This window comes from Jaculus jaculus, chromosome 14 (assembly GCF_020740685.1).
Source record: "Jaculus jaculus isolate mJacJac1 chromosome 14, mJacJac1.mat.Y.cur, whole genome shotgun sequence".
In the NCBI taxonomy this organism is placed as follows: Eukaryota; Metazoa; Chordata; class Mammalia; order Rodentia; family Dipodidae; genus Jaculus; species Jaculus jaculus.
The window spans coordinates 59,109,674-59,128,229 of record NC_059115.1 but is presented as its reverse complement, the minus strand read 5'-3'; the positions used below and the strand labels follow the sequence as shown (position 1 = coordinate 59,128,229).

The 18,556-nt window shown below is 44.4% G+C and overlaps 1 protein-coding gene across 3 annotated transcripts in view; it reads left to right on the top strand.

Annotated features, from left to right (window-relative positions):
- Window positions 1-18,556, top strand: part of Tnfaip8 (TNF alpha induced protein 8) — a 145,333-nt gene that overhangs the window by 100,243 nt on the left and 26,534 nt on the right. The window contains exon 1 of one of the 3 annotated variants that reach the window (XM_004651551.3): window positions 1,349-1,367. The exons of the other annotated variants lie outside the window; for them this stretch is intronic. The gene's annotated coding sequence lies outside the window, so the exon portion shown is untranslated. Of the gene's footprint in view, window positions 1-1,348; window positions 1,368-18,556 lie in introns of those variants that run through there. 3 annotated transcript variants of the gene reach the window in all.

Genomic DNA, 18,556 nt, shown 5'->3' with positions numbered 1-18,556 from the left:
AAAAAAAAAGAATTACATTCTCCTGATGACTAGGGTTGTCAGGCAGTTTTCTATATGCCTCTGGATCATTTGTATATCTTTTGAGAAATAACTATTCAGGTGATTTCTCTTTTTTGTTTTTCCAGTTTTTCAAGGTAGGATCTCCCTCTAGTCCAGGCTGAACTGGAATTCACTATGTAATCTCAAGGTGGCCTCGAACTCACAGCAGTCCTCCTACCTCAGCCTCTCAAGTGCTGGGATTAAAGGCGTGTGCCTCCACGCCCAGCCTTCCCCAATTTTTAATTGAGTTACTTGAGTCTTCTTGTCACTAAGTGGTTTGAACTCCTCACACAGTCTTAAGTATTACTCCCTTGTCAGGCGAGTAGCTGGCAGAGATGTCCCCATACTGCAGGTCCCTTCCCTGTGCCGGCTGTCTCCTGTGCTGGGCAGCAGCCTTTTGGGTTGGTGGAGCCATTTCTCTGCTTTGCTTGTGTCCTGTATGTTCCAGGTCTTGACCCAGGGAACCTCCGGCGCCTCTTTATCCTGAAAGGCTTTATGTCTTCTTATGCTTTCAGAGTTGTGCTGGCCAAGTAGTTAACATAGAGAGGCCCTGTGGTTCCATGGTGGTGACTCCACAGTAAAGACGCCAAACACTGTGTGGTGTTCTCACTGCTTTACCCCGTGTAGGATGACTGGTTATATGATGCTGTTCTTTGCTAAGCATTGCTTCTCCCGTTTTTGCCTGTGTTTCTTCCCTTTCCAGCCCTTGCTTAGCAGAGGGAATGGAAAGAAAAGAAGGTTAGGTGGTGATGGTTAGCTCTGATGAAATGTATGGCACTTGGTTCATCTGACTTTGACGTCATACATAATGTAAGAGCTGTAGCATATGCTCTTAAGCACCAGACTTTGATTATCCATCTGTTTCCTTCCATGTAGTCATTAGCCTTAGAATATGGTGTGCAGACAAGGTCTAAGAGATGACACATTGCTCCTCTGGAATGGGTGTCTCTTGACAACCTGGCATGGCCTGAGTGCCTCCGGCTCTGAGAGCTTAAATACAATTCAAACCTTTTGTTCCTCCGCACTGCTGAAATTTTTATCAGCCTGATTATGCGTCATACTTTCCTTGCCCTTGAATTAGGGTACCACTGATCAGCCAGAATAACATGGGTGATTAAATTTTCTGCTGCTGGTTATTGGTAATCCAGGAAGCAGCCAAAGGGTGGGTGGGGTGGGTAGGTGGGTGGAAAAAATGCAACAGGGCCAGAAAAGCTCAGATACTGTGATTTCATCTCAACTAATGGAAGCCACTGAATTTGCCACAGACTTTGATTTGTCCACATGGCCATCTTTGTAAGAGTGATGCTAACACTTGGAAGCCAATTAAGGTGAGCATGGTACAGAAGGTCTCTTCATTGACAGTTGTTTTTAAATGCTGTGCACTAGAATAAAACTAAACGAAGCCCTGTGTCTATAATGATTAAGAAAGGCCTGCAGTAATCACAGTTATATGTGTAACACCTAAGTGGAATATTTGAGCTAATGAAGATCTCCTGTTTTACCCTCTGTGATATATAACTCAGGAAAATAAAAGATGAGGCATTATGAAGTAAAAACTTAGTCCTATCAGTGGATTCCATTAGATGCCCAGTTTTGAATGTGGCTGACCAAAGGAGAGTGGCTTAAACAGTGAGCTTGTGCTTCATCCCAGTTTTTTAAAATATTTTATTATTTATTGGAGAGAGAGGAGATGGGCACACCACATAGCCTCTAGTCACTTCAAACTCCAGATGCATGTGCCACCATGTACATCTGGCTTATGTGGGTACTGGAGAATCAAACCTGGGTACTTAGGCTTTTATTTATTTATTTGAGACAGAGAGAGGGAGAGAAAGAGAATGGATGTGCCAGGGCCTCCAGCCACTGCAAAAGAACTCCAGACACCATATGCATCTGGCTTACATGGGACCTGGAGAATCGAACCAGGGTCCTTAGTCATCATAGGCATGCATCTTAACCGCTAAGCCAACTCTGCAACGCATGCTTAGGCTTTTCACACAAGTGCCTTAACCACTAAGCTATGTCTGTAGCCCTCACCCCAGTTTTCTTAAGTAAGTGAAGAGAGGAACTTGTGTGACAGATGGGGAACCTATACCTGCTATTTTCTGGTATCACAAGGAAGTGTGTAGAAGAGTGAAATGGAATGGCATGTTGGGTATGGATGGACAGAGGTGTGGCAGTACATTTGGGCCAGACTAGAAGCCACACTTCCCCAGGGGAGGGGCACATTGAGTAACAGACAAGACACTGGACTGGTTTGACACTTCGCCTTTCCCCTATGTGTGTGTGGAACTTTACACACCTACTTAATCTCTCTAAACTTCCACTTCCCCATCAGAAGAATTAGACTGAAGCCATCCCTGGGCTTTCTAGAACGGAGTCAGAGGACTCAGAGGTGTTTTGAGCTGCATCTAAGAGGGTGAGGCAATGCAGGGCTTTCAGAATATCAAACTCAAAATCTAGGAGCTGGTCTGGAGGAGAAGGCTGAGCCTAGGTGTGTGTGAGGGGTCCATGCAGAAAGGGTATGAGTGTGCAGTCCTGGGGTAGCGGGGGGGGCTCCCTCTCTGAACTCGGGGGGGGTCATAGATAGAGGACATGTTCTGCTGGGGGTTAAACTTTGAAAGCAACCTTTTTTTTTTTGGTTTTTTGAGGTAGGCTGTCACTGTAGTCCAGGCTGACCTGGAATTCACTATGTAGTCTCAGGCTGGCCTCGAACTCACGATGATTCTCCTACCTCTGCCTCCCGAGTGCTGGGCACCACCATGCTGGGTTTACAGCAGACTCCACAGGGTAAGGGTGCTTTCCCACAAGACTGCTTCTGTTTCAGAGGCCAAAAGCAAGTGCAGGGCTTTGATATTTTCCACCAGCAGACTATAAGTTAAGGGTTCCCAGAACGCTTCTTTAGGCTCAGTCATCTGCTAGGACGGCCTGAAAACTCAGTCTGGCTTATGATGAAGGAAAGCAGTACAGCCGAGTGGAAGAGATGCAAAGGACCAGGTGCGGGAGCGGAGCTTGTGCATTCGTGCCCGGCCAGGGCCCCGGCCTCCACCTGCACGGGCATGACCTCATCCTCAGCCGGGACTGAACTGGAGGCAGAGCGGAGTTCCCACGGCTTATCACCCGCTTGGCTGCTCTGGTAACCAGCCCAGTCCGAATTCTGTCCGGTGAGGTTAAGGAGTTTATCCTGAGAAGCAGAAGGTGTTCCTAGCACACCTATCATTCAGAAATCCCAAGGATTTTAGGAGCTCTGTGCCAGAAACAGAAGGCCAAAGACAAATATACAGGTGATGTCTCTGATACTGGCAGGACTGAGGAAATCCCAAGGGTTGTCGGAACTCTGGACGGGAGCCAGAGAGGAAGACCAAATGAGCATTTCTCGTTCTATCACAGCATCACACAGCTCTTCATGCAAGAGAAATACTTTGGCTACTCTTGAAAGTGAGACGTTTTCTCTTCTCCTTTGTGCCTTCACTTCCTCTCTCCCTATGTTTTATCTTCTGTGACGTATTGGGACACCACTGATGCCACTGCCAATGATACCCTATTCTTGTCATCTAAACTGGCACTCCTTGGTCTGTGTTGGATATATATAAAATAGAATTTGAGACACACTCAAACCAAGCCATTCTGAGATATTTTAATTTTCTCCTGTAAGTAAGGTAGAAAACCTGACACACCAGCAGAAGTATGTCAGCTGGCTTGGTGCTCACATGGCTTCACTCTGGGCTGAGTGAATAAGGAGGCTCACTAGCACATGCACAGAGCCCTGTCCGGACCTCCTGACCACATTCACCCAGTGCAGTCTTCACTGCACATTCCATGAAAAGCAAGGAAGGGTGGGCACCGAGCAAGGAGCCTTTCCCTTCTGCAAAGTTATTTGACCACAGTGAGGCAGCAGTGCATGGGTCTCACTCTAGCCCAGGCTGACCTGGAATTCAGTAGTCTCAGGATGGTCTCAAACTCATGGTGATCCTCCTACCTCTGCCTCCTGAGTGCTGGGATTAAAGGTGTGCGCCACCACGCCTGGCTTCTGTTCCCCTTATGGTTAGGCACTTGGGGATTGGCTCCTCCTTTGAAGGGTTAAAATGAGAGTTGAGAAAGTCAGTTATGAAATAGCTAGAATGAAATTCAACATCACAAGTCCAAACATTAGACTCGGATTCTTCAGAGGAAGGTGATAATTAAAGCAGGAGTCTCAAGAGAGCTTTCAGGGAGGTAGAATTCTAGGGCAGGTAGCACCTAGGAGGGGAGAGCAAGGGGAAAACTGAGGAACCAGCACAGCTGAGGAAGTCAAGGGAGTGGCTGTTCCCTGGATGTCAGAAATGCAGGGGAACAGTGAGGGAGAAATGGTGAGCCAGCTAGCGGGGGGGGGGGGGGGGGGGGGGGGGGCGGGTGGTGGACGGATGTGGCCGGGTAGGAGCCAGGGTCCATAGGAGTGTGGAGGGAGAGGAAGGGAGGAGTAAGGAAATAACTGAGAAATGAAACAAGCAACCAAAAACTCCCCAAGTGAGCAACAGAGTTAATAGGCAAGAAGCTGTGGTGCCTGGGGCACATCTCTGGAGGCGGGATGAAGTGCTGCTTGCCAGCGTACTGTGCCAACTTGAAGCCAGTGAAACAGTGAAACAGTGGCATTTGAAGGACTCAGAAAAGTACGGTTCTCAGGCAGGATCAGAGCACCCAGCCCTAAACCAGCCCAGATGAGGAATGCTCCTGCCTTGGGGCCAAAAGCCAGGGCTGGGTTGTATTGGCTGGGATGTGTAATAACTTTATAAGTAGGTGATAAAAGTGATTTCTTTTCAAAGGAGAATAGGGGGAATCACCTCATAGCTGCCTGCCTCACTGGGCCACCCATCCCCGGCAAGCTCAGCAGTGAGTGGCTGTTGGAGGTACGGAGCCCAAAGCTCCTTCCCATCAGACTTCTGGGGTCTTCTGCAGCTGATGTGAAGCAGGCTCCCTGAAGAATGCCAGGCAGGCTTGTTATGGGTAGAAATGGCCTAAATGATTTGGTTGCTCAGCCATAGCTCTGACTTCTTGATCAAGCAGATAACCATGTAGTACACAGGGGAGTGATTACTTCACATTCCTGTCCAAGCCACCTATCCCAGCATGCTCTGGGATCGCATCTGCTTAAAAGGCATAGGGAAAGGAGGTGTGTTTGTAGTGGAATTTCTGCTAGCTTGTTTCAACATGTGCAGGAATAATTGCTAGTGGGAGAGGCGGTCAAACGGAAGCCTGACACAACCCAAGGGCCTTTCTTGCAATCCCAAATTGTTTTCATGTCTCTTTCCCAAATGGAATCTCAACATCACAATATGATCAGCAGACCAGTTGATAGGTACATTCCTAAACAGTTTCCGTTTTCTTTATTCTTGTTCCTTTAAAGTTACTAAACAGTGCAGAGGCTGGAGGCCCTGGCGCGCCCATTCTCTCTCTCCCTCTATCTGTCTTTCTCTCTGTGTCTGTCGCTCTCAAATAAATAAATAAATAAATAATTTTAAAAAAAAAAGTTACTAAACAGCCCTTCCATTAAACTATACTTGGAACAAATTAAAAGGAAACACGATTGACAACTAATTGATTTTTGGTTGTTGCTGTTTAGTTCATAGAGCCATTGTTCACTAATTAGCAGTTTTGTCAACAAAGGTGTGGGACGTCAGTTGGACTCTCGGATGGAAGAGGGTGGGACGGGTGAGAGTCTTCGGGTGTCACGGAACCTGCCGGCAGCAGCGTTGTCTGTTGTCTTTCTGGGTTTCTTTCTCATGGACCATATCTCCCTATTTTATTACTCAAACCTGTTTTCATCATATATCTTTCAGAGCTTTAGTTAGCCAGACTTTTTTTTAAAAATTTAATGTTTGTGCTGTGTTTCAGTCCATGAATGACTCAATTGACGAAATGAAGGCAGCTACTAAACTTGGCGGTTTTTTGTCATCAGTCGGCTGCCCTTGGACAGGAAGTGTTGAGTATAGATATGACTAACCAGTTTCCAGGCTTGGAATAAAGTGGTCTTTGTCATTCATTTCAACATGTCTGTTAAATATTGAAGTTCAAAACCAACCACTTTATTTTTTTTTTTTCCAGGCCATCATTTCACCTAACTTTGTATATATTACACAGATCAAAAATTTTCGTGGAGCTGGTATTTTATTGGTCTTAAAAAAATGAAATAGAGCTGGAGAGATGGCTTATGGTTGAGGCACTTGCCTACAGAGCCAAAGGACCCTGGTTCGATTCCCCAGCACACACGTAAACCAGATGCATGTGGTGGCACATGGGTATGGAGTTTGTCTGCAGTGGCTGGAGGCCCTGGCACACCCATTCTCTCTCCCTCCCGCCCCCTGCCCCTCCCCCCATCTGCCTCTTTTTCTATTTCTGACAAATAAATAAATAAAAGTATTTTTAAAAATGAAATAAGAGGTTATATGGCTAGTCATGAGAATCAGCTAGAGTCTGTATTCGTTCCCTGTTTTTCCTTTATTTTCAGTTCCCTCTGGTCATCACTCTCGAGATACCTGCTTACAGGCAGTCTAAGCCGAGAGCGGCAGGCATGTACGCCAGGCAGCCGCACGGACGATGGGACTTGTCCTCTCGAATCTGAGGCCACATGAAGTAGCATGTTTTTCCCTGAAACCGCTTCCACTCAACCTGGTGACTCTTAGATTTCTTTTGTCCCATGTTCCCTTAGCTCAAGGAAAATCATGCTATTTGACAGATACAACATGTTTTTGCTCATTTTGTTGCTTTTTTTTTTCTATTGTTTTTGGACTTTAATAAAAATTTCACTTTTTCCCTCACTTGTTCCCTAAATAATGTAATTTCTCTCCCCACTCCTTTAGCTAAAATAATTCTTCTTACTCCTCTTCTAAGCAGTAATCTTTTTATCAGGATTTAAGAAGTATTGACTATATTTTGTGGAAATGCTAAATTAGACACAACATCTATTAGATAAGTATTTCTTTTTCTGCATATTTAACTCTGTATAAGTGGCTGTCTCTGAGTTCCTATTTGTTTTTCAAATAAATGGCTATACTGAGAAAGATGACTTAAAATATTTTTATTAAAAAATATATTTTTATTATTTATTTGTAAACAGAGAGAAAGAGAAGAGAAAGAATCTGGGCATAGTGGTGCACGCCTTTAATCCCAGCACTTAGGAGGCAGAGGTAGGAGGATCACTGTGTGTTCGAGGCCACCCTGAGACTACATAGTGAATTCCAGGTCAGCCTGGACCAGAAGTAAATTCCTACTTCTGAAAACTTTAAAAAAGAAAAGAAAAGAAAAGGAGAGAAATGGGAGCTCCAGAGCCTCCTGCCACTGCAGACAAACTCCAGATGCATGCTGTGCTTTGTTCATCTGGCTGTATGTGAGTACTGGGGAATTGAGCCCAGGCAGTCAGGCTTTGCAAACAAGCACCCTTACCCTAGAGCTATCTCTCCAGCCCAAGATTTTTTTTAAATTTTTTATTTATTTATTTGAGAGCAACAGACACAGAGAGAAAGACAGATAGAGGGAGAGAGAGAGAATGGGCGTGCCAGGGCTTCCAGCCTCTGCAAATGAACTCCAGACGCGTGCGCCCCCCTTGTGCATCTGGCTAACGTGGGACCTGGGGAACCGAGCCTTGAACCGGGGTCCTTAGGCATCACAGGCAAGCGCTTAACCACTAAGCCATCTCTCCAGCCCCCAAGATTTTTTAAAACACAAACTACTTGCAAATATTTTTATTTGGGTTAGAATGAAGTCAGTATTGGTTCTTTGAGATCTTTCATGACCCAACTGAACTTCCTTTGCTAAATGTAGAAATAAGTTACCAGCTTGCTCAGGTCCTTAGGATATAGCACTTGGGCAGACATGGCTGCCACTGGGAAGCGCTTGCCTTTGGGACTCCTTGTTGGGCCCCTTGTTTCCTGGTGAGGAGGATGGTGCAGTTCCTGCTTTGCTTACCACTAATGCGTCATGAGCAGTGCTGCACCCGGAAAAGATGGCTCGGCAGTTAAGGTGCTTGTCTTCAATGCCTAATGACCCTAGTTTGATTTCCCAGTACCCACGTAAAGCCAAATGCACGAAGTATTGTATGCATGTAGAGTTCATTTGCAGCAGCTAGAAGCCCTGGCATGCCCATATTCATTCATTCTCTCTTCTTTCTCTCCCTGCTTCCCTCCCTCTCTCAGCTTGCAACTAAATCTGCATCCAGCTCTTCACTGAGTAAAGTGATCCTTACTGTTAAATATTTATTTATTTTAGCTTTGTATTCATCTGGACCCTTGGACCTGGGAATGGCTAGTGGGACTTTCAGGGCCTTTTTGATTGATAACTGATGAAGTGTGAGGAAAGGCCTGTGGTCCAAATATGAGATTTTTTGCAAAATTAAAGCCTCTTTGGTTTTCATGAGATGCGTAGGTTATCTGCACCTGGACATTGACTGTGCCCCTGACCATATCTACACGGGTTTGTAGGTGTGAGAAGGTGTGGTACCACCCACGGCTGCTCAGATCTGTTAAAGCCGCACATGACATCCCCCATCACACGGCATAGGTTTGAACTTAGGAAGGTCTGGTAGTCTTTTTGCTGGCTCACTGTGAACCTAAGTGGATGATGGTATTTAGTCTCCTGGCATGTGTTTTGGATCAGTATTCAACTCCAAGCTCAGAGCAGACAGATCCATGGAAGGGCCTTAACCGGACCAGCTCTGTCCAACTGAACAGTGGGCTGTGGCTAAGCAACTTCTTACACTGCTGGAAGGCGGTGGAAACTGAAGGTTTGTCTTTCAAATTTGGGTCAGAATCATTGAAAAACTAGCACATCTTGTGGTACCAATGGAAAAAGGAACATCCTAGCCAAGTCTCAAGTCTGAAATACCTGTTTTTGTTTTTCTTTTTAAAATAATTTTTGTTTGTTTTGCCACCACAGAAACATCTCTGTTGCAACTCATTTGAATTCTACATCTGTGGAATTCTTCCATGTTCCAGCCACTAGAATGCAGATCACCCCAGAGAGGCTGTTACTAATTAAGTCTAGTTTCAAATATAAAGCAATTTTTAGGGAGAAGATTAAAGAAGAGAAAGGTATTGACTAGATTGTGACACAGAGGACCAACCAATGCCTGAATCTGGATATAAAACTCAGAGCTCAGTAAAGGAGGCTTTTTATTTTGTTTTGTTTTTCGAGGTAGGGTCTCAGTCTGGTCCAGTCTCACCAGGAATTAACTATGTAGTCTCAGGGTGGCCTCAAACTCACACCAATCCTCCTACCTCTGCCTCCCAAGAGCTGGGATTAAAGGCATTGCACCATCATGCCCGGATGGCTTAGCGGTTAAGATGTTTACCTGCAAAGCCGAAGGACCCAGGTTTGATTCTCTAGGACCCACATAAGCCAGATGCACAAGGGGGTGCATGCATCTGGAGTTTGTATGCAGTGGCTGGAGGTCCTGGCACTCCCATTCTCTCTCTCCTTCTCTTTCTCCCTCTTTCTCTCTGTCTCAAATAAATAAAATACATAATAACAAATATCTTTAAATGCAGTTTGATACTTGTTGCAGTCAGGTTGGCATTGCTGGTACAAATCACCCAACCAAGAGCAGCTTGTGGGGAAAAAGAGGTTTATTTTGGCTTACAGGCTCGAGGGAGAAGCTCCATGTTGGCAGGGAAGATGATGGCATGAGCAGAGGGTGGACATCACCCCCTCACCAACATCAGGTGGGCAACGGGGACAGGAGAGTGTGCCAAACACTGGCATGGGGAAACTGGCTATAATACCCATAAGCCTGCCCCCAACAATACACTGTCTCCTGGAGGTGTTAATTCCCAATTCTTCATCAGCTGGGAACCTAGCATTCAGAACACCTAAGTTTATGGGGGACATCTGAATCAAACCACCACAATACATTTTTTTGTTTTTTTTTCTGCTTTTTAATATATTTTATTTATTTATTTATTTGATTTGTATTTACATTTTATATTTTTTGTACATATTGTTAGGAGTCAGCCATTTTTTATTATTTTATTTTTATTTATTTATGAGAGGGAAAGAGAGAGATAACAGCCATGCCAAGGCTTCCAGCCACTGCAAATGAACTCCAAATGCGTATGCCACATTGGGTATCTAGCTTACGTGGGTACTGGGGTATCAAACAGAGGTCCTTTGGCTTTGCAGGCAAGCACCTTAACTGCTAAGCCATCTCTCCAGCCCTATTTATTTATCTGAGAGAGAGAGAAAGGAGAATGGGCGCACCAGGGCCTCCAGCCACTGCAAACGAACTCCAGACTCATGTGCCACCTTGTACATCTGACTCACGTGGGCTCTAGAGAATTGAACTGGGATCTTTTGGCTTTTCAGGCAAATGCCTTAACTGCTAAACCGTCTCTCCAGCCCTAGCTTATGTTTTTTATTAGTATATATTAATTGTAAAAAATAATGGATTTCTAAGCCAGGTATGGTGGCTCACACCTTTAATCCCAGCACTCGGGAGGCAGAGGAGGAAGGATCGCCGTCAGTTCAAGGGTAGCCTGAGACTACATAGTGAATTCCAGGTCAGCCTGGGCCAGGGTGAGACCCTACTTCATAAAACAAAAACTAAATAAATAAAATTAATAGATTTCATTGTGACATTTTCATTTTTAAATATTTATTGACAACTGTCATAAATACAATATGCCATGATTTTCCCCTCTCACCACCCTCTTTTTCTCCATCCCAACCCCTTCTCCACTGAATCCATTCCCAATTTGATACTTTTTAAAAAATTTTTATTTATTTATTTGAGAGCAACAGACAGAGAGAGAGAGAGAGAGAGAGAATGGGCACACCAGGGCCCAGGGCCTCTAGCCACTGTAAACGAACTCCAGATGAATGTGCCACCTTATGCATCTGGCTTACGTGGGTCCTGGGGAATTGAACCTCAAACTGGGATCCTTAGGCGTCATAGGCAAGTGCTTGAAACTGCTAAGCCATCACTCCAGTCCCCCAGATTGATACTTTTAACAATTAAAATCTCAGTTTTTCTTTCTAAATTTCTACGTAGAAGATATAAAAAAAAGACTTTATCCAACTTTGATATAGAGGCCTTGGCCTTCTAAACCCTGTACATGCATGCCTTAAAATTCTATCCAATAATGACTGCTACAGTCAAGCTGGTGGTTTAAATGATCTGAATTGTCCATGGAAAGAAAATCTTGCCAAAGCAGTGGCCCTTCCTAGGCTTGGATTCCGAGACAAAGAAACAGCTGTTACCAAGACCTCTGCTGGCTAGTGTACCCCTGCCTGCCATGCATCTCCTCAGCGTGCCCTAGTGATACGTGTGCCCATCAGAACACACCGAGCCTTAAGTCAGCAAGGAGAGATGACCCGGTGCCTGCCCTGGCAATATTTTTGATGCCATTAAAACCTTGGAGAGGGGAGATTTTTGAGGCTTGACTTTGGAACATGGACTCTTGATCCAAAGATTCTTTATTCTGCCTGTATGTAAGATTGCTCCACTTTCTCATAATGTAAATGTCATGGTAGTAGATTTGTCCGTGTGTCTGCCTGTGTGGGGCTGGGAGTGGGCAGGAGGTGGGTACTAAGGATCAAACTCAGAGCCTAGCACATGCCAGGCAAGCACTAGTCCTGAGCTACACCCAGAGTCCAGTGCAATGTAGTGGAAGAAAACCTGCATAGATACTGGACATTTGTTCTCAAGGACTAAGTTCCCTTCTGATGTGAGCTAAATTCTCCAACATTAAACATGTTTTCTAAACTTTGGTGGGGCATCGATGAGGTATGGTTATTCTGTAGAGAAAAAAAAAATTGTTTTAAACCATAAATAAGGATAAAATGCAGGGCTCATTTTGTTTATTTGTCCTACATTGGAATGCGGGTGGAGGTCTAGCTTTTGTATATTTGCATGTTTCGGGAAAGTAAAGATACAGAGAAACACTTGTTCATTGCCTATATAAAAACTAACTAAACTATACAGCTGACAGTTTAAAAATACTGTCTGAGACCACTTTCATGCCCTACACCAGCATCTGTTTTCTTCATTCCAGGGTCAGCACAGAGCATTAAAAATGCATACCAAAAATGTCAGCAAAAAAAGCCCCTCCTTGTTGGCAATTCATTAACTCTTCATACCATTCTTTCCAAAGCAGGGAAGTGAATGACATGAACTGAAAAATTAGCAAGACACTTTCCCTTCAATCCACAGTGAAACTATTTACTTAGGGTAGATTTGGTTTGTAGTCTGAGAAATGGACTGAAATCATACTTTCAAAAGATTTGTTTCATTGATTTTTTCCTAAGCATTACATATGTTTTATAATACACATTGCCTCACATCTTAAAGATGAATTCAGTGTAACTTTTCTAAAATGCTGCCGTGCTTTGAATTTGCCTTGTCTTCCAAAGGTCTTGTGCTCAAAGCTGTCAGTTGGTCTTCAGAGTGATAGCACTGAGAGACGGTGGAACCTTTAGTGTGTGAAGCTTGTAGCAGGTAACAATGTCATGGGGCACTTCCTTCAGAAAGCATCCTTGGAGTGGATTAGGTGTCAAGGGACTGGGTTGGTTGCAGTGTATGCAGGGTCTTATAAAGTGAGGCTGATCTACATCTTTGGCCTTTCTCCAAGTGTAGCTTGCCATCTTTTTTTTTTTTTTTAATTTTTTATGTATTTATTTGAGAGCGACAGACACAGAGAGAAAGACAGATAGAGGGAGAGAGAGAATGGGCGCGCCAGGGCTTCCAGCCTCTGCAAACAAACTCCAGACGAGTGCGCCCCCTTGTGCATCTGGCTAACATGGGACCTGGGGAACCGAGCCTCGAACCGGGGTCCTTAGGCTTCACAGGCAAGCGCTTAACCGCTAAGCCATCTCTCCAGCCCTCGCTTGCCATCTTATTGTGTACCTGCCATGTATGACCACCTCCCATGTTGTCATGCGGCACAAGGCCTTCAGCAGGTGCTGTGGCCTGATCCAACCCCAAAATTATGAGTCAAGCAAGCCTCTTTTTCTTGTTGTTATTATTTTATTGACAACTTCCATATTGTAAACAATATCCCATGGTAATTCCCTCCCTTCCCCCACTTTCTCCTTTGAAACTCCACTCTCCATCATATCCCCTCCCCCTCTCAATCAATCTCTCTTTTATTTTTATGTCATGATCTTTTCCTCCTATTATGATGGTCTTATGTAGTGTCAGGCACTATGAGGTCATGGATATCCAGGCCATTTTGTTTCTGGGAGAAGCACGTTGTAAGGAGTCCTACCCTTCCCTTGGCTCTTACATTCTTTCCGCCACTGCTTCTGCATTAGACCCGGAGCCTTGGAAGGTGTGATAGAGATATTACAGTACTGAGCACTCCTGTCACTTCTTTCCAGCACCATGATGCCTTCTGAATCATCCCAAGGTCACTGCCATCTGAAAAGAGAATATTCTCTACCAAAAGTGAGAGGATCATACAAGGGTATGAACATTAAGAGAAGTGCTTACTGGGCAGTTTGATAAGCACAGTATATACATTTAGCCAGACAGCAGCAGACGTTATACCCCTAGGGCTCATGACTACCCCTGTTTTAAGTTTTCAGTATCAGGGATGTATTCTCTCCCATGGAGTGGGCCTCCAGTCCAATTAGAGGGCAGTTGGTTTCCACCATGGCAGACATGCCACTATTGCACCTGTTGGCTCATTTGGCCTGGCTGGCCAAATATAAGGCTTGCAATGTCCACTGTTGAGTATCTTCACTGATGACTTCTTTTTCTTCCATTGAGCTGCATGCAGAATGGCTTCTTCCAGCTTTCTGTCAGCTGGTCTACATGGAGGAGGTTATCAGCTCATTTCCAGCAGGATTTCTCAGTGGCCTTGCAGCCCAAGTTTGTACAGTCTTCAGCAATAGGGTCTTACCATCTATTCCTGGGGCCAAGGACCTTAGCAATGGCCTATAATGTTTCAGGGGCATCAGGGACCTCCCTGGCCAACAACTCACTGGAAGGTATCCCATCCCTGGCACTGAAAATTTTCTAGCAACAATCTACAGCTCCTGAGTGTTCCATTGTCCAAAAAAGTAGGTTTCCATATGATTTATTTGCATCCTCTTAGATTTTGATTAGCCCTCCCTCCACCTTTCCTTTATTCAATCTCTTCCCCCGACCTCACTTGCAGCCCTATTTTTTTTATAACAACACAAAACAGACAAAAATACTTTTTGCAACAGAGAATACTTTAAATAATGTCAAAATGTTCAAGAGTATCTTGTCTTTCTCCACTAAAACAATGTTTTAATTTGAGATTCTGTTAACTTGTAAAACCTTAATGTAAAAACTGGTAGATATGATAAAAAATATTTTTACCAGGAATAAAAATATTGCAATAAACCTTGTTAATCATTTGACTTAATAAAATTCGTTTCCCAGTTTTGCAAAGTTGGTATTAGTACAACACATATGCAGATTTTTATAGGACATAAGTCTTTTAGAGCATTAACCCAGATACCTTAAAAAACACAGATTGTGCCGTCACTAATTGTATGTCAGTACATTTTTAAACTATTTTTATTTATTTATTCATTTATTTACTTATTTGACAGAGAGAGAGAGAGAGTGGGTGCACCTGGGCCTCCAGCCACTGCAAACGAACTCCAGACTCATGTGCCACCTTGTGCATCTGGCTTATTACGTGGGTCCTGGGAATCAAATGAGGTCCTTTGGTTTTGCAGGCAAATGCCTTAACCACTAAGCAATCCTTCCAGCTCATCTCAATACGTTTTTAAAGAAAGTTATGTTATTATTTGTTTATGGAGGCCTTCATCCTGTGTGCCTGCCCTGCTGACCCTGGCAATATAAGCGATCTCTTCTTGAGCACTCATGACACCTTGAGCTCCTACAGAACATCCTCTACTCCAGAAACAAGACAGAGAGACAGAGAAACCGCATCCCCACCTCTGCTTCGCAGCCTTCTAGCCACATTGCTTTCCCTGGAAACAGAACCTGCTCTAGCAGGGAAGCACAGAGCAGGAGCTCCCGTTGTGGCTGTCTTCATTGCTCTGCCGTTCCCCACAGTGCAGGGATTTATCCTGGGGTTTTTACAGTGGTGAGTGCTCCAGCAGCAAGGAGATGGCTTCCTTCAGTAAGAAACTGGTTTGCAGCCGGGCGTGGTGGCGCACGCCTTTAATCCCAGCACTCGGGAGGCAGAGGTAGGAGGATCATTGTGAGTTTGAGGCCACCCTGAGACTCCATAGTGAATTCCAGGTCAGCCTGGACCAGAGTGAGACCCTACCTCGAAAAACAAAAAAAAAAAGAAAGAAAAAGAAAAAAAAGAAAAGAAAAGGAACTGGTTTGCCATTGGTATTCTCCTCACCAAAGAGGTCAAGACATGCATGGGACAGGAATCTGACTAGGTTAAGGGAATAGTTTATACTAATAGCTTTCACCAGAGAAAGAAAATTTAGTGTGCCAGTGTCCTTGGGAATGTTCAGTCTAGAGGAATTACCAGACATCCATTAAGTAGGTACATGGCAAATCTGATTGAGAGAGGCTTAAGAAAGGATGCCTGTGGCTGAGCTATTTGAGGCCAGACTACCAGAATGGATGGTGGTGGTGATACGAAGGTGTTCACAGGGTGGATCGCTATTTCCCAAAGCATGGTGCCCGCGCTGCTGGTGGAACAGGGAATGGCTCAGGAGACCCCAGGCAGCATTCTGCCATCTTCAGCCATGTCATGAGCTCAGGCTCTTCTCAGTTTTTTTTTTTTAAGTTAATTAATCTATTTATTTATTTATTTTTGGTTTTTCAAAGTAGGGCCTCACTGTAGCCCAAGCTGACCTGGAATTCACTATGGATTCTCAGGGTGGCCTCGAACTCACGGCGATCCTCCTACCTCTGCCTCCCAGGCGCTGAGATTAAAGGCGTGCCCTACCACGCCCGGCTCTCTTCTCAGTTTTCTTGGGATCTTTCGCATCATCCTCAGAGAATGCTTGTGCTTGTTTCCTCTTCAATCAGGGGTTCACCTTTTACAGTCCAAAGTAGATGTGGGCTTGTAGCCTGTAGCAGGCAATGATATTTTGTAGCAGCTAATGGTGGTGGTTTGCTTTCACTGAATGAATTCTTGTGATTCAGAAAACCTAAGTGATTTGAGGAGCATGACATTAAGGGGAGTCACACCAATTCCATTTACATAGAGCAAGTGGTTTCAGTTACCTTAGCTTTGGTAGGACAGACACCCAGCCAGAAGCAGTTTAGGAGAAGAAAGGGCGTATTTTGGCTTACAGTCTCAAGGGGAAGCTCCATGATTACAGGGAAGAGATGGTAGAGCAGAGGCTGGACATCACCCCCTGGCCAACATCAGGTGAACAGCAGCAGCTGGACAGTTGAGCCTGATTAACAGTGGCAGGCTAAACCTCAAGGCCCACCAGCAACACACCCTTCCAGCAAGGCGCCGCCTCCCAAACTGCCCCCAGCAGGAGTAAGCCGGAAGAGCACAAATTTGTGATTCAAACCACCACATCCACATTTTCCTTATTTTTTGCTTTGTTTTTCAAGGTAGGGTCTTCCTCTACCCCAGGCTGACTATGTAGTCTCAGGGTGGCCTCAAATTCACCGTGATCCGCCTACCTCTGCCTCCCGAGTGCTGGGATTGAAGGTGTGCGCCACCACGCCTGGCCACATTTTCCTTTTGAAGTGAATTTATTTCTTAATAAAAAGTATGTTAAGGGCTGGAGAGATGGCTTAGCGGTTAAGCGCTTGCCTGTGAAGCCTAAGGACCCCGGTTCGAGGCTCAATTCCCCAGGTCCCACGTTAGTCAGATGCACAAGGGGGCGCTCGCGTCTGGAGTTCGTTTGCAGTGGCTGGAAGCCCTGGCGCGCCCATTCTCTCCCTCTATCTGTCTTTCTCTCTGTGTCTGTCGCTCTCAAATAAATAAATAAATTTAAAAAAATATTTTAAAAAATCAGTTTAAAAAAAAAAGTATGTTAAGTAACTACAGGGCAATAAAGTACAGATATGGGTAGAAAATAAAGCAAGTTGTTGCAGTGATACTCTGACATAGGGCTTGCGCTATGGCTAAGAGTATATAGGATGGCCTTACATGAAGAGGGATTTCAGCAAAGAGCCTGAGGTTAACAATGAAAGTATTATGAAGCAAAGGTGAGTGGAGACGTTGACAAGGTCCTGTTCGAGAGTCTAAACTAGAGCTCCCTTGCCCAGCTTCATGTCCATCCAGGGAACACAGGGCTGAGAATCACCAAGAGACTTTCACCACAGACTCTTGTCAGGTGACTCAGAATGGTCTGAGACCCTAACCATTTCAGTCAGAGATAACTAACTCATACGCCCACAGGCACCTGGAAATCACCCAGGGTCTGCGAAAGCCACGTGGGAAATCAGAGGACCTGTTTCCCCACACCCCTCCACTCACTGCAGTCTGCAGGTCAGAAGTGGGAAAGCTTCAAACTTTTACATGACTTTTACTAATTACAAAACCAAAAATTACAACATTATGGAGGCCCATGGGGTGGAGGTGAAAACGTTCTAGAATTGAATAGTGGTAATTGGTTGCATAACACTGTGAGTATAATAAATAAAAAAACTTTGTAAGCGTTTACAGTGTGAATTTTACCTTGCCTAGGGAGAAATACTATGGGATCTAACCAAAATAATACCAGCTCCAGGTTTGTAAGTGATGGGATTGTAGTATATTAAGGAGATGAGTTGCTATTTGCTACTTGTGATAGTGCCTACTAAAAAGACCTTTCCAAGGGAGGGCATGATCACAGGTTAAAAGCGGTGCTGAGGCCCTCGATTGACCTCTGGGCTTGGGCTTCCCTTTCCGTGGTCTCCTGGGCCTCTTGCATACCCACAACTAGAGCTGCTGAAACCAGGTGGGGAGAGGTGGAATGGCGATTTCCCTCTGGAGCAGGTAATTAGTGGGTGGAAAACAGCTACAAAAGGTGGGGGCTACCAAAATAATTAAGACAAGACTTTTTTTGTTGTTACTTGTTAGTCCTAAAAGTGGCCCGTTTTGTCGTGCTAATTTGCAAAGTTCACTTTGTCCAGCTCTCCACTGGTAGGGAAGTAATCTGTCTCCAAGACACCTCGTTAACATGCTCAAGGACGTTTTCATTCTTACAAGAACTGTCTATAACCGGCTGTTTAGCTGTTTTAACTGAAGAAATGAATGTAATATACCAAGTACATGTTGTCAGAATTAGAGTTAGGATTGTCTTAACAAAACTATTTGTCTGTCTGGCTTTATGTTTTATTATCTTAAATTCTAAATATATAATCTTAAGTCAGCCAACTTCAATCATGGAAAAAATGGAATTTATCCTAACTGAATCTAACTTTGCTCAACAAACTAACCAAAAAAAGGTGGTTTGTGCTCTTCTTGGTTTTTAGTTTCTTATGAACTAATTGTAGAGAATATTTTTTTATGTGAAAACAAAAAGACATCTCTACTAAAAGCAGAACTCTTGTCTCTGCAGAACATAGATATTCAGCAGTCCTTCCCAGTACCAAATATTACCAACATGATTTTTGAATATGTTTTTAGTTATGAAA